The sequence below is a fragment of the Mesocricetus auratus genome, unplaced genomic scaffold (assembly GCF_017639785.1).
Source record: "Mesocricetus auratus isolate SY011 unplaced genomic scaffold, BCM_Maur_2.0 Super-Scaffold_100001, whole genome shotgun sequence".
Taxonomy (NCBI): Eukaryota; Metazoa; Chordata; class Mammalia; order Rodentia; family Cricetidae; genus Mesocricetus; species Mesocricetus auratus.
In genome coordinates, this window is record NW_024429187.1 from 14,175,593 (window position 1) to 14,188,185 (window position 12,593).

Sequence of the window (12,593 nt, forward strand, 5' to 3'; positions counted from 1 at the left end):
TCTTTGGGGCTCTCCAGAGCTCCCTTCCCTGCCAGGATGCTCTTGTCCTGATAGTCCCCATAGTACACTAGTGCCTTATTATTTCCCCTAAGTTTGTGCCAAGTTTTTCTCTCTTTAAGGCCATTTCTATAGGGCCTCGGGAGGTGTACACAAACATATACTTGCTGTACTGGAAGCCCGTGTCCTCCTCTTGGGAAGTTACTTCCAACATCGATGGATAAGGTACTCTGTCTTAGAATCCTATATTCCAGTGACTTTGGAAATGAAATCCCAGGGCTTTTATTTCTTCTGTTACAATGCTGACTGTGGCTCCTGTCTGCGGACGATTAGTCTAAATGATGTCCTCCAGGATGGATGAAAAAAATGATGACTTGTATAAATAATCCCATAGAGCAGGTAGACACGGGACATCTCAGACACAGAAGCGACATTAGCTGAGCTCTTGGCGTTTGTGGGTTAAGCTTACAGGTTTCTATTGGAGCATCCTGTCCTGAAGAGACGGGGAGCCTGTGGCTGAAAGTGTTGTGGGGGGAAATGGTCCCCACGAAAATAAATATGTCTTGGTTATAACCTAGCAAACACGAAATAAAAATAGACCAGCAAGACTCGTTGTGGTAGCTGTGGAAAATGCCAGGCATTGGCTGAGGCTGAATGCGGCACCATTGCTACCTTATTGCACACACAGTGATCGCTAAATGCCAGCTTCGTTACATATGGATTGTTTTTCCAGCTCTACCTAAGCTGCAAATACTGATCACATTTTCCTGTGATTTTTTTTTCATGGATGGCTTTATTTATTTATTTACAGTAAATGACATATATAGAAAGGGTGCCATTTGACCAGAGGTGTGTGTGTATGTGTGTGTGTGTACACGCCTGCATATGCGTACTTGAGTGTAGGACCAAAGGCCAACCTTAGATGTCTGTCCTTAGGTTCCTTGGATGGATGGCCTCAGGGATCCCGTCTCTGCCACCCAAATGCTGAATTGCAAGCTCCCACCGCCATGCCTGGCTTTTCGCATGGGTCTTTGTCCCTGCAGTTTGTTAAGTTTTGATATGTACACCCTTCAGGCTAGTAACGCCTCCTTCCCTTCCCATCCTGTCCTTGCAACTCCCTCTCTGCCCCTCTGTACTTCGAAGTTTCTAGAATCCCGTTCTGCGTCCTCTCTCAGCGGCCTGACTGACAGTTCTTTTACGGCTTAAGGCTGCGCATGCTCCCACCGTGGCTCCGGCGTGGCCTGGCGCCCCTGTGGATGCTCAGTGTCCATCTCTCTCCATGCTGCGCCAGCTTCCGCTACTCCCGAATGGCTTCCTATGGCGAGGGTGCGTTCATTTTTTTTAGAAACCGCCACTCCTTTCCCAAGTGGTTTTTATCATCTTCCGTGTAGTGCCCAACAGTCTACGTCTCCTTTTTTTCTCTATTTTTTTTTCTGGGGGTGGGGTGGGGCTGGGCAGTGGTGGCACACACCTTTAATCCCAGCACTCAGAAGGCAGAGGCGGGCAGATCTCTGACTTTGAGGCCAGCCTGATCTATAGTAGGAGTTCCAGGACAGAGAAACCCTGTCTCGAAAAACCAACAAACCAACCAACAAACAAGTAATCTGTGTGTGTGTGTGTGTGTGTGTGTGTGTGTGTGTACCATGTGTGTGCATGTGCTTGTTTATCGAGTGTGCGTGTCTGAGTGTGTATGTTCGAGTGTGCATGTTCTGTCACTGTCCCCTGTACTGCCTTTCGGCAGGTCATCTCCCTTGAGTTTGTAGGTGCAGTTAGTCACTCCCGGTCTTTTATGTGGGTGCTGGGGATTTGAACTCAGGCCTCCATGCTTGTGCAGCAGTTTGCTCTGACCACTAAGCCTTCTCTCCCTCCAGTCCCCGCCCTGCCTCTGTGGAGTTAGCTGCTCTGACGCACAGAGCGGCTTCCCACTGTGGTTTCAATTGACGCTTCTGTACAACGGGACAGGAAGCATTCTCCAGCTCTCGGACGGCCATCTGTTTTCTTTCACAAAGGTTCTGTCCAAACCATTTGCTTATTTTCATTGGATCATTTTTTTCCTAAATTGCTGAATTTGAGAATTCTTTGTATATTTTTGGTCTAGGTCCTTTATCATTTTAGGATTTTTTTTTACAAGTTCCCCCCAGTCTGTGAGAGCTCATTTCATTCTCGCTATCCAGTTGGTCCTTACACATTTATGTGCATGGTTCATGGAAATTTTCATTTTATTTTTTCATTTGCTTAAAAAGTTCTTTATGTTTTGAAAAGATTTTTTTTTAAATTTGGGGAGCTGGAGTGCACCATGTGACCCTGGATGGCCTGGAACTCACTCTGTAAACCAGACTGGCTTCAAATTCACAGAGATCTGCCCACCTCTGCCTCCTGAGCTCTGGGAGGAAAGGCCTGTGCTGCAACACCACCATTGCCACATTTACAAATAGTATATCTACACTCTCAGAGATAGAAAAGCTGAGCTGGTGCCAAAATAATAGCTCAATAAGTACATTTTAAAGAGGCAGTTTGCTCGAATTGCTAGTCCATAATGGGAATTTGGGGGTATGCATAATGCACAGGGATTATTTTTGAAATTAAAGATTGCAAAATAAAACTAATAATTTTAGTAAGTGCATGATGTTGTAATTGTAAAGCTTATTTTTTTTAATTTCTCGGATGAAACCAGTTCAGATCTGGAAGTCCTTTGAGCATTCTCTCTCTCTCTCTCTGTCTCTCTCTGTCTCTCTCTGTCTCTCTCTGTCTCTCTCTCTCTCTCTCTCTCTCTGTCTCTCTCCCTCTCTGTCTCTCTCCCTCTCTCTCTCTCTCTCTCTGTCTCTCTCTGTCTCTCTCTCTCTGTCTCTCTCTCTCTCTCTCCTTCCCTCCCTCCCTCCCCTCTCTTCACTTAAAAAAAATCCTTTTTGTTTTGTGGCCTCTCACTCTAGCTGAGAGCCTCCACACATACAGCTCCACTTAGCCGTCTCAATGTGAATTGTTGTTATGTAAGTCTGTGGTTTTGTCATAGGATAGATGAGCCACAGTCACTAGGGGTTTCCTGGGACATCTGATTTTTGCAACTCAAAAATGCATGGGGAGGAGATGAACGTGACAGTCTTAAACTTTTTATAAGATGGCTTCTTAGAGTGACACCACAGTCAGAGAATCAAGACAAACGAAGTAAGACCAGCCGGCTGCCCGTGTCTGAGCTGGAGCTGAGACCTGTTTGTCTGCTTGTGGCTCCTTCTGAGCTCCTGATGCCATGTGGTCAGCACGAAGTCTATGTTCCCAGGGTTGGGGAGCCAGCTCAGTGAGTACAGTGCCTGAAAGCATGAAGGATCCGAGTTGGGATCCCAGCACCCACACGTGTGAAGGGTGACTATGGCTGACGGAACTCTGGCAACACATGGCATTCCACCTGTAAGCCCAGCTCAGGGGGGCACCCAGAGCACTCGACTGTCTGGACTAGCAGAATTGGAGAGCTGTGCTTCGAGCGAGAGACTGCCTCAGCACGGAAAGTGACAGAGGAAGGCACGTGACACAGCCTCTGCCCCCACACATCATGAGTGAACGCACACGCACACGCACGCACGCTCGCATGCACACACGCATGCATGCACGCTCGCACTCCCATGCATGTGCATAAAGCAGCGCACATGAGCATGCATATACACAAGCATGCACACCACGTATGCATACAAAACAGGCAATAACAAAACTCTTCAGCTTCTGCTGCTGGCATCCTAATTGCTTGTCCAGATTAACTGCAGCCATTCTTCCATAAACAGTTGGGTTTCGTGGTTTAGATTTTTCCAAAGTCACTACTTAAGGACCTTGTCCTGTGTAGTGGAGACAGCACCTGGGAATTGTTAAGTACTCAAGAGTGGCTTTCCCTTCTCTTGTTCCCGGTTCTCCTGCCCTGTTCACCCCTCCACTTCACTGCTGGGTCATCATGGTGGCCTCCTAGTGGGCGTGGCTGCCTCCCCTACCCCCAGGACCACTGTTGGTGCTGCAACTCTGGGCGTTTTCACGATATGAACCCAGACACCCCGTTTGCTTTTCAAGTACTTGCATAGTTTTTAATCACCTTAAGAGTGAAGTCCAGGTTTCTCACTGTGAACTTTCAAGGCCCTCGTTGGACTCTATCCTAAGGTAATAGGAAGAGAGGCTGGTAGAGAAGTTCTAATTGAGGAAGGAGGAGCAGGGAAGGGGCATTTGCAGAAAGTACATTATATATTTGTATGCGATTTGCTTTATGAAATGCAGTGCCATGTATGGCAAATATGAAGTAATTTTTTTTTGGTTTTTACGAGACAGGGTTTCTCTGTATAGTTTTGGAGGCTGTCGGTCCAGCCCAGCCTCGAACTCACAGAGATCCACCTGCCTCTGCCTCCCGAGTGCTGGGATTAAAGGTGTGTGCCACCACCGCCCGGCGAGAGATACTCTCTTAGCCTAGACACACTGGGGAGGGCCTAGACCCTGCTCCAAATGGTGTGACAGACTTTGAAGATCCCCCATGGAAGGCCTCACCCTCCCTTGGGAGCAGAAAGGGGGATGGAATAGGGGGTTGGTGGGGGGCAGGGGAGGAGGGGAGGGAGAGGGAACTGGGATTGGCATATAAAAAAAGCTTGTTTCTAATTTAAGTAAAAAAAGGGGAGCAGAAAGTGAATCAGAAAAGTGTCACATTGCTTTAATGAAACATCTTACTGTTGGTGTTCACTTTAGCCTTTAATGAACCCCCTGGAATTACTAGATGTCAGAAATTCCATTTTTAGTGGCTTGTTACTCATCAAGCCCTGATGTCTGATTGGTTGTTGTGTGGTTCCAAACACTCAGAATCTTGCTGGGCCACTGGGGATTAATTTTGTCTTCATCTACAACCACCAAAGAGGCTCAGCTTTGAATAGTCATGATACCCCATGACCACAGTCAAGGTCACCCTGGGAGAGGGACTGGAAAGCTGAGAGAAGCCCCCAGATACCCCATCTGGTTTATACTCACTAAGAGTCCAAGAAATCCCTGAAAGTGCAGGTCAGAGAACCTAGACCCTGGAGCTAGGTCCCCAGATTGTAAGGACTGTAAGTACCTTGGACTCTTCATGTATCAGCTAGAAGTCAGAGAGTAGAGAATGGGGGTTCTGGAAGCCTGTAGCTACGTCACCCACGTCCAGCGGTGTCCTCCCTGTTCACTTAATCTTCTCTGAAACGTCCTCATGGACACACCCAGAGGTGTGTCTCCTGGGTAGATTCCCAAATACGGTCAAGTTGACAGTGTCGTTGAACCATCGGGGCTTTCTCTATCTATATATTATGTATATGAGATGTATGCCCTCACTAAGAGTGAGAGAAGGCACTTGTATGCTAGCAAAGAGTAAGAGCCCTAGCTACAGAGTGAGGCGAGTTAAGGACTGTGGATCATTGGTTACATCGTAATCATGAGGATATAGGGTGACATTCAGCTTGAGTGGGGGAGGCGTGAGGATGGAGGGGAAATCAGAGAAAAAGAAACATTGAGAACAGATTCCGAACTCCTTGGTTAAAATTTGGGGGATGTCCTTCAGTGGTTAAAACCACTATTAAGTAGTCTGTGTTCCATTAAGCAACCTCCCACCCATGTTGAAGCAAGCAACCCTAATTAAACTTGGGGTTAATGAAAGCAACAACACAAACAAAAGTGCCAGACAGAGGAGGAGGAATGGGGGGGGGAGGGTCCAATGGGAGTTCGATGAGAGAGAGAGTCACAGGGAATGAAAATGAGCAGACCGCTGAAACACACCCGGCATTGTCAATAATACAAGGATAGGGTCAGCAATGCAGGGCGGGTCAGGTACAGGGGACGGCAAAATGGAAGTGAGTCGATCTCTGGTGCAGCTGGACCCAGGAGATACCCCCCACCTTACCCCCGGGGTGGCTGGCGCGTGGCACTCAGGTCTCTAGTGAGCCTGGCCCCTGCTGTGTCCTCCGTGAGTGTGGTGTGGGATGAAAACCTGAATGTCTTCTGAGGAGCTTGAAGACACGAAGGAACTGTAAAATTCTGAGAGTGGCTGGGGCGCCCACACCACAAGCATGTCCAAGGTGTCAGGAAAAGAAAGACAAGACCAGACGTCCAGCTGTTTGTACTAAGAGAATGCATGTGCTGCCTTTATTGCCAGGAATGTGTGTGTGTGTGTGTGTGTGTGTTTATTGCAAGTGCGGCTAAGAGGTCACCCTCTTGTAGGGAGGGAGCAGCCTTATATACAGGTTTACAGCACAGTGGAAAAACCCAGGTGGAAGAGAGTGTGTTTTCCTCCTGCTAGATGTTGATATCAGAGGGTCAAGGCCAGGGCAGTAAGCTAGGACTAGAAAACAGGAAGCACTTGGACTGGAAAACAGGTTGCACTTGTAGGCTGACCAGCAACTCACAGAGACCCCGGGGGGCTGGAGCCCAACATCTCCCCCCTTCTTTATATATAAATTAGCACCTATCTCAGGTGACTAGGACATTAATGCCAACCTTACCCGTCAATGGAGAAGTCACCCAGACTGCATGACCCTCCTGTCTTAGGTTGGCCGGCAGCCCCTTAGTCTCGCCTGTCACTGGCTGCCTAATATTTCTGTAGGCTCAACCGTAGTCGAGTGAGGGATTCTCTGTGGTCCTCGAGTGAGAACTTGAGCCTGGGCTGGTCTAGCGCCAAGGCATCTTAACCAAATGAAACATATGATAATAAGTCCTATGGCTGCGAGGCCCAGAGATGGGGACCTGGCCCAAATGGCCTGCCATCTGGGATTCCCTAAGGACGATCTCTCCAGAGGATGGAGGAGCCAGGGTCTCATTCATCCTAATAATTTGATTGGCCAATTGATGAGTATAAACTTTGGTAGTGGTAACACAAATGTGCGCCAGGGTAGGCAAACAGGTTTAAGGATGTAAAATTCCTACCTGGACTAAGTTATTTAAGGAGCCCTGAGTGCTGAGAGCCTCTGTTACTTCCCCTGTAAGTCCACCCACTGTGCTGGCTGAAGTTACAGCCTGTGAAATGGCAGTCCCAGATACAATGGCTGCTGTAGCAGCAACAGCAATAGCTACGATCACCCCAGCAGTGATGCCAAAGTCTCCTTTTTGCTGCATTAGGGCAAGTTGCATCTCTCTAGAAAAATACACTGGCACAGGCGTGATTCCAGGAACAGGAACCATCAAGGCTGATATTTCAAGTGGCCATGTCCTGTTCAAATACTGAAAAGGGGCTTTTGCCACTCATCACAGTCCATGCCAGTGTTCAGTTGTTTTAAATGGGTCCTTTTTCCCCCAAAGGGAAAAACTGGCAAAATGAATTCTGTGTTTCAAAGTGTATCAAGGGCAAACTGCTAATCTTCCAGTTCTTTGTTGGCTCCGGGATGAAAACTCACAGGTTCAGGAGGTTGATTCAGCAGGCCTGTTGAGAAACTGAAAATCTCGAACCGACTGTTTCCTTTCTTTCTTGGGCTGTAGATTCGATGACATCAAGGGTAAGGAACATTGCTCAGGGGATCTCACTCGAACTGGCTTGGGCAGGCTCCCACAGTCTCAGGTCCGGTTTTTCTCTGTTCCATGCATCTCACCAAATGTTCTGGAAGCTACTGAGCTTTATTCTTTTCCTATAAGAAAACACAAAGACACCCTCGACCCCAAATTAGGGAAGAATCGGGTCTTCTCCACTGTCTAGTGCATGGATGTCTCCATTTGAATGGAGCAAAAGTCGCTCAAGTTCCATCATGCCAGAATCTGTCTGCAGGAGATTGCTCACTGGCATCCACATTTTAAAAATTTTAAAATGAGGAGTGCATGATTTAATGAATAATGTGGGGACTAGGGACATTACTCCTCATTTTTTTATTTTTTGAAATTTTGTTTGAACTGTTTGCTAACATCTGTTGATGCTGGACTATACTCTAACAGTAGAAGGATTTGTCTACCCTCCTTAGTTAACTATCTAGGTGAACTGGGATCACTATCTAAATTACTAGTATATGCCCTTTATTTTTATTTATTTTTATTTTTTATTTTTTGGTTTTTCGAGACAGGGTTTCTCTGTGGCTTTGGAGGCTGTCCTGGAACTCACTTTGTAGACCAGGCTGGCCTCGAACTCACAGAGATCCGCCTGCCTCTGCCTCCCGAGTGCTGGGATTAAAGGCGTGCGCCACCAACGCCTGGCTAGTATATGCCCTTTAAAAGGGACATAACCACTGAATATTTCCCAACAACTTCTGAAAATCACTCAAAGATTGTAAACTCTACTATGTCCCAAATAACTTTTGAAAATTATTTGAAGTTTGTGAGTACTGTTTCTAATCCAATCTGTAATCTATTTTGTAAAGCTCTCACTAGCTGACATGGCCTAATTTGTATCTACACTGACTCCTTTGTAGGTGGGGTCTAACAGGGCAGCAGTTTTTCCTCAGGCTTCTTCTCAAAAAACTTTTCTTTCTCTTTATTTCTTTTTCCAACCATAAAAATTTAGGAGACTTTCTTTCTGTATCCTCTCCTCTGCTAAACTCTAGAGTCTTCCATACAGATTTCTTTGGCTCTCAGGCCATGTTGTAGGCTTAGGTTATTTTTCCACTGACTGGCTCTGAGGACTCAAATCGTCACCCTTTCCTGTTAAGACACTGACTGGCTGGATGTTCCTTTTGGCTATATCCAAAGAAATTTAGGTAGTTTTTTTAACTATCTCTAAAGCAACTTTAGTATCCTTTTAATCATATCCTGGGCAATTCAAGTAGTCCACATTCATGCATTCCCAATCACATTTCATACATATTGGTGTGGCCACACCGTACACACAGAACATGCATACATCTTTTAGTCACCCTTTCTCCCTAGGTCATGATTAGTTTGCTGAAATGAAATTTTCTTACTTGAAATCTCTTGTGACAGAACAGCTCCAGCCAATCTTTGAATTAAAACAAAAGGTTGAAAAAGGCCCTCATGCCCTTCACCATTTTTCCATTTCCAATTGCCAATATTCTGTTGTAGCTAGGCAATTTGAGAGAAGTTGCAAGGTAACAGTAATATCAGGTCCTTTGCTAAAGATTTGCAAACTCACCTTATATGCCCCAATAGTAAGCTCTAAGATGCAATCTATCTAAGGCTTGCTGTATCATGTTTTCAAGGCGATTTCTGCCTTCTTTAATAAGGGTGCAGGAAAAGGCAGGATCAGGAACCCCTTGCAGGATATCCGTTCAAGGATTTTAATTTGTCTAGCCTTAAAGTAATTTTTGAGGCCTTAAAACTAATGGAGGGCACACTAGAGGCAAGTCGTACAATCATTAGGTTATAAACCAAGAACCAATAAAAACCAGTCTTTCAGAATCCCTACCAGAGTGAGCAAACCCGGATGTGTGGCACCTATGATGACCACAGTTTTACTGACCTCTCTCTGATCCTGAAACTGGTGCCATTTTCCTAAATTTTTCTAGCCGCATCTCTGTCCACTCCTGTGTGGTGATCTGTAGGGCCTGTAAGTCTTCTCTTTATCCACTTGGACATAATCTACCTTCTCATCCAGTGTGGCAGATGATGAGGATGGCTTGCGGTGAGGGCTCGGGGAGCCCAGCTGGGGGTCTAGGGCTAAGTAATCCACATTGCCATTACTCTTCTTTGGAGCTGGGGCGTTGGTGCCCCTGGGGACAGGGGATGCAGACACTGGGTTTTGCATAGGGACATAGTTCTCCTCGCTGTCTCCTGAGTCTGTGCTGGTGATGTTTTGTGTGGAGATGGGACGGCAGTACTGGGAGGGCCTGGAGTTAAAGGCGTGGTTGACCTTGGACCACCATGGTGACAGGTAACTTGAAAGGGAGCTCGTCGATGACAGCGTTGTTTCTCAGGTCAAAGGGTGTGGGCTCTGATTTCCGGTCAGGCTTGAGGTTGCGATTGACTGGGGGTGGCTGGATCTCACTTCCTGGGTTGGGGCCTCCATGAGTAAGAAGGGCTCTGGATGGGTAACCTAGTGGGTCAAAGTGATGGGGCCCTGGGCTAATGGGCACATAGTTGTCACCAGAGCTGGCACTGTCTGATCGGCCTCTGATAGCTTTTTCTGGAGATTCAGCAGACCAGCTGTCACTCTTTCTGCCTCGTGTTGGGTACTTGTAAGTCTCACAGGAAGAGGCTCGGTGGAGTCGCATGCTGTCCATTGCAGGGAGGGTTTTGTGCCTGGGGATAGAAGCAGCTACAGATCTGTTATTTTCGCTGACTGGGGGTCTTTTCTGGGGGTTGCTCCACCGAGGTGTTTTTGTCTGACTTGCCGGACTTGGCTTGGGGTTTCGGGGTTGGGGAGCTATGTCTGAGTCTCCAGGAGTGGCCATTGTGTCCAGTGTGAATGTTCTAGGGAACTGGTAGGCTGAGAGCAGGGTGGTTGGAACCTCCATATTGTCCACTAGGAGATTTCCAAACTCCTGACACAGGGTGTTGCTGGGTGTCTTGAAGGTGTACCCATCCTCATTGTCTGTCTCAGACCCTGTGAGGCTGCCCTTGGTGTGGCTATGTGAAGCCAGGCTACGGGGGAGGTCATAAGTACTGTCCTTGAATTTTGTATTGTGTTGGCTTGGCTTGGGAAGGCTATAGAAGCCATAGACTTGTCTGCTGATTCCGTTGATACAGTGTCCACTGCCCTGGGCAGGTTTTTGAATGGCCATATTACTCTTTTGTTGAGTGCCCTGAGAGAAGCTGACAGTCCTTGTGTTTTTTTGTCTTTTGGCTTGTGCACTGGTGTAAGTAGAGATACTCCTGAGGTGCGCTGGTGGACAAGGCAGGCTGGATGTGGCTTGACACAGGGGGCTCAAAAGTGGGCTGGCCAGGATGTGAAGGGGCTGAGGACTTCCTTTTGAAGACGCAGGTCTGACAGATGCTCTGGGACCCACTTATTCATGACAGCCTCTGTCTCAGCCACCAGGTAAAAGGTGCGCTCACTGGTCTTCATCAAAACTATCTTGAAGCTCTTTCTCATTGAAGGTCAGGCCTGTATCCACCTGCTCACAGAGGTTCAGGTTGATGATCCCCAGGGGTTTCTTGTCCTGTTTATTCTTGTAGTATTCTAGAACAGCTGGGTCGCCATCCATCTGGCCCCTCCACAGGATAAACCAGCGTTTCTTCCAGGAATAGCACCTCAGCTTCTTCTCGGGAGGCGATTTCTTCAGCCAGCAGCAGTACACCACGTCGCTGCTCATTTCGCCGGCTGACTGGAGCCCACCGTGGGCTGCCAGTGTGCAGCTCGAGGGAGAGGGGTCGGTAGACAGGGGGTCATCATCCGATGGCCAGCAGAGGCGAGGGAACGATAAAGCTGTTTTTTGCTCAATGCTGGTACCTTGTCTCTTTAACAATTCTGTTAACTGTTCCTTAACAATACAGCCTTAGAAACTGCATTTTTACACCTTCACAAATCTTACTTGCTGGTCAGCCTTCGAGGGTGATGTCTCAGTTCCCCTTTCTTTCCCGACCTCAGTGGATTGGGCAAAAGGCTGGAGATTTAACCTGGTACCCCTAACTTGGTACCCCTCTCCAATACACCCTCATAGCCTTACTTGCTGGTCAGCCTTTGAGGGCGATCTCTCAGTTCCCCTTTACTTTCCTGACCTCAGTGGATCAGGAGAAAGGCTGGAGATTAATTCAATACACCTCCTTAGAAGGTGATCGCTCAAGCAAAAGTCTGGAGATTTGACCATTCGATTTTACTGTTAGAAGTTGAGGTACCTGTTTTCAAATCTTTTCTTTCTCGAGTCTCTCCTCTCCCGAGTCTTCTTTCTGACCGATCTTTCCCAGTCTTTCCAAGACTCTCTGGATCTTGGTGGGACCTCCAGTTGTGACACCCGTGCCACAAGCAAGTCCAAGGTATCAGGAAAAGAAAAACAAGGCGTCCAGCTGTTTGTGCTAAGAGAATGCATGTGCTGCCTTTATTGCCAGAGAGAGAGAGAGAGAGAGAGAGAGAGAGAGAGAGAGAGAGAGAGAGAGAGAGAGAGAGAGAGTCTTTATTGCAAGTGCTAAGAGGTCTCCATCTTGTAGGAGGGAGCAGTCTTATATACAGGCTTACAGCACAGTGGAAAAACCCCAGGTTGAAGAGAGGTGTTTTCCTCCTGCTAGATGTTGATGTCAGAGGGTTAAGGCCCGGGCAGTAAGCCAGGACTAGAAAACAGGATACACTTGGACTGGAAAACAGGTTGCACTTGTAGGGGGCCCAACAAGTGGCGTAGCTTTCTGGGCCAGTTTAATTCATCTGCCATCAGAGAAGCTCTTCTGGGTGAGAGGTACAGCAGTAAATTTGTCAGTCACAAGAGCTCAGGGAGAGAGCCAGATCATAGGTGCCACCAATGTCCAGACAGTGGAGATGGGGTGAAAGGGATTTGGTTTCTCCCTATGGATGGATCTCCTTCACAGTGATCAGTTGGCTCTTTCTGAATATGGAGTAGGGACCCACAGCACGTGGTGCGACGGCCGTCTGGAGGAGGAGGATTCCAGAGCAGGTGGGTCGTTTCCCCAAAGGCCTGCCGTTTTCCACATGTGCTTAGGGGACCTTATTCCCTAACACATCGGTCAACAAAAGTCCTGCCAGTATCTATACAGTGGGTTTCCGGTAGCTATACAGATCCAGGGCCAGAAACTTTGAT

The 12,593-nt window shown here is 47.5% G+C and overlaps 1 protein-coding gene and 1 pseudogene across 2 annotated transcripts in view; one reads left to right on the plus strand and one right to left on the minus strand.

Annotated features, from left to right (window-relative positions):
- Sspn (sarcospan) overlaps positions 1-12,593 on the plus strand; it is a 70,007-nt gene that overhangs the window by 14,065 nt on the left and 43,349 nt on the right. The window contains exon 1 of one of the 2 annotated variants that reach the window (XM_040743606.1): positions 12,346-12,449. The exons of the other annotated variant lie outside the window; for it this stretch is intronic. The gene's annotated coding sequence lies outside the window, so the exon portion shown is untranslated. Of the gene's footprint in view, positions 1-12,345; positions 12,450-12,593 lie in introns of those variants that run through there. 2 annotated transcript variants of the gene reach the window in all.
- On the minus strand, positions 8,594-11,421 carry LOC101835420 (annotated as a pseudogene).